We start from the raw sequence: 3,030 nt of genomic DNA, 5'->3' as shown, positions 1-3,030 counted from the left end.
AAGTTACGTATTGCTGTGTTTCCGTAACCCTCAGGTCAGTTTTGCCTTTTTCCCACTCATATTTCCAGTCACTGTGATCAGAGTCACACACTCCCAGAATCACTCTCTCTCCAGTGTGAATACAGGACTGTCTGAGTCACAGTCAGTGTAGATGCGGGTAAGCTGTTAAAAAAAAGTTACATAAACAACACAGTAAAAGAATAAAAGTGAATGGTTTATAAATTAAAACAGTTCAATTATTTGTCCAGTGGTTAGTTTTCTGATGGGAGTGTTGAGGCTCTGGCTCCGTCTCGTCCTCAGACAAACACCCTGACTCGTCATAGAAAGCAGAATGAAGTCTTCTGCTGAAGGAGAGCCAAGACCTCCAACTACAACCTCATATGAGGAGCAGCTGAATCTCAATCAACTTCAACAGACTATCTGAAGACTTCATCAACTCATTTAACATCATCTGTAAGTCACTTCATTCTCTCTGACTTCAGGACAAAACTCATCTCTATTGAAGTCTGTGACTAAAGTAATCATTAGGTGTGTAACGATACACTCGTGTCACGATTCACTTCAGTACATGATACTGATCTCACAATATACTATAAACAAAACAAAACAAAAAAAAAAAGAGTTAAAATGGCAAGTTTTATATTTAATTATTGTATCTAAGGCATATAAACAGTTAACAAAATGAATGTTCATTAAAATGCTAAATTTGGTGTTATATCAGGAAATATTGAAAAGGCTTTGGTTTGGTGCTTCTCTCTCATGCAGAGCACAATAGAGACATAAAAGTACAGTTATATATTAGAAACATTATGATTTCACTCTGACTACATACATATAAGATGTTTTAAATATTGCATTTTATTAAATAATGTATTTTATGACACGGCTCTGTGGAATACTTGATTCTGATTGGTCAGTCGTATGTTATCTCTGGATAACAGCCGGGGAAAGCTAATAACACAGACTCATCCGGGTAACAGCAGTATTGTACTCTTGCTTGAACTATTTTTTTCTTGGTGGAAGCTTTTTGTTTGTTTAGCTAATAAAATATTAAAACTTGATTCAAAATGGTGTACAGTTGTTTAATTATGTCGTCCTGGTATCGCAGACTCTCTCTCGTTTCATACAAACCCATCTGCTGCCATTTTGCTACGATTGTTTTGTAATGGATTATAAAAGAACTAACAAACTGGTAAGGTTTTAAACATTTTCGTCTTAATTCTTTTATTCTTTTATTTATTTTGTGGTGAAATGTTGTGTAATACGTGGTTTGCCTGCACTGTTTCCCTTAAATGTCCGTTTGGTTTAAATTTGCCAATTGCTCGCAACTGAATAAATGATCTGTTTTTCGAACAACCTGAGAGCTATCTTTCATCTATCTTCTAGGTTCTGTTGTCAGACTCCTTCAACTAACACCGTATTGAATGAACAACATTAAGTATAGCTGCTGCACGAGATCTGAACTCTTATGCACTGGTTGTTTAGGACAGGGGTTCTCAAACATTTTGGGGGCCAGGGACCTCTAGCATGGGATTTTTTCCCCCCAAGCACCCCTTTATAATTTTAAGCATTTAGGCATATGCTTCGTACTCTAAGATGTTGGAACTTATGTTTCTTTTTTTCTTTTTCTTTTCTGAATGTAATCAAAAAAAAAAAAAATGAAATGATAAAACTTATTTATTAACAATTTATTACAAATATATAGTCATGATTTTTTTTTTTTTTTTATTTCTCTCAGCGGTAATCAATTCATGACTATGTGTCACAGTCCTACAGTGCTGCACTTTGAGAACCCTTGTTTCAGGATGAACACTCAGGATGTTTGGTGTCTCCTCACAGAACAGATGATAAAATAGTGTTTTGTTTAGTTTTTTTTTGTCTCTCTCTCTCTTCTGTAATAGCAATTACTTTATCAATGATTTTATTCCACAATTGTGCAGTTTTGGTGGATTTTTTTGTATTTAAGTTTACATTAATTAGATTTTCCAAAATTTTATGTAAATTCCAACTTTCACTCATGGAGATTACATGGTCAGTGTGCTATTGTTTAGTGCAGGGGTCGACAACATGCGTGCCAACAGTGGCGCACAGAGGGATAATCGCTGGCATGCGAGCAATAGGGAAAACTGCATAATGACGTACATTTTGAGGTAATAACTTCTCATAGTCACACAGCCTGTTAGTATGGAAAGCCAAATGGTTCAGAATTTGCATGCTTTTCACCACCGTATTAATATTAAAAGGCAGTTTTCATAAATAAAATAAGCACCGTTTGGCAATAAGTTAAGCCAGACGCCACCACCGACATTAAGTTAACGCCACATGGCACTTAAGATCCAGATTTATTTGCTCATCTACATGGACACACCTCTCATGGCTATGAGGACTCTACGGCAAGTCAGAGCATCCAGTTTGCAAGAGCGAAGATGGCAAGGACAGCCCTTACAATATCTTCCTATGTTCCTCAAAAGCAATAAAGACATAGGGTTTGAAACAACATCGGGGAGAGTAAATGTAAATGTAAATAAACAGAATTTAAATTTTTGTGAAACTATCCCCAACTATTTTTAAACTGAAATGATAGCCTACTCAAAATATAATATAATAATAAAATAATAATATTACTTTCTTATTAATTTAACTGTTGTGTAAAATCATTTCCAAATTTGCACTCATTCGTGCCTGGTGTGATAACTTTATGAGACAAAAGCTCATTCAGGGGCATTTTTCCCCTATATCTAGAATTGTAAGGGCTGTTGCCATCTTCGCACTCTTGCAAACTGGATGCTCTGACTTGCCGTAGAGTCCTCGTAGCCATGAGAGGTGTGTCCATGTAGAAGAGCAAATAAATCTGGATCTTAAGTGGTGTGTGGCATTATTTTAACGTGTGGTGGCGTCTGGCAATAACTTATCGCCAAACGGCACTTATTTAATGCCTCGTGGCTTTATGAAAATGCCGTTTTAATATTAATACATATGTTAGGAGCTATAAACACTATTAAAGTGTGAGAATTAACTTGCGCTAGTCCT

Source organism: Cyprinus carpio, unplaced genomic scaffold, assembly GCF_018340385.1.
Source record: "Cyprinus carpio isolate SPL01 unplaced genomic scaffold, ASM1834038v1 S000002945, whole genome shotgun sequence".
Classification (NCBI taxonomy): domain Eukaryota; kingdom Metazoa; phylum Chordata; class Actinopteri; order Cypriniformes; family Cyprinidae; genus Cyprinus; species Cyprinus carpio.
The sequence above is the reverse complement of the archived record's forward strand: the minus strand, read 5'-3'. Positions refer to the sequence as shown.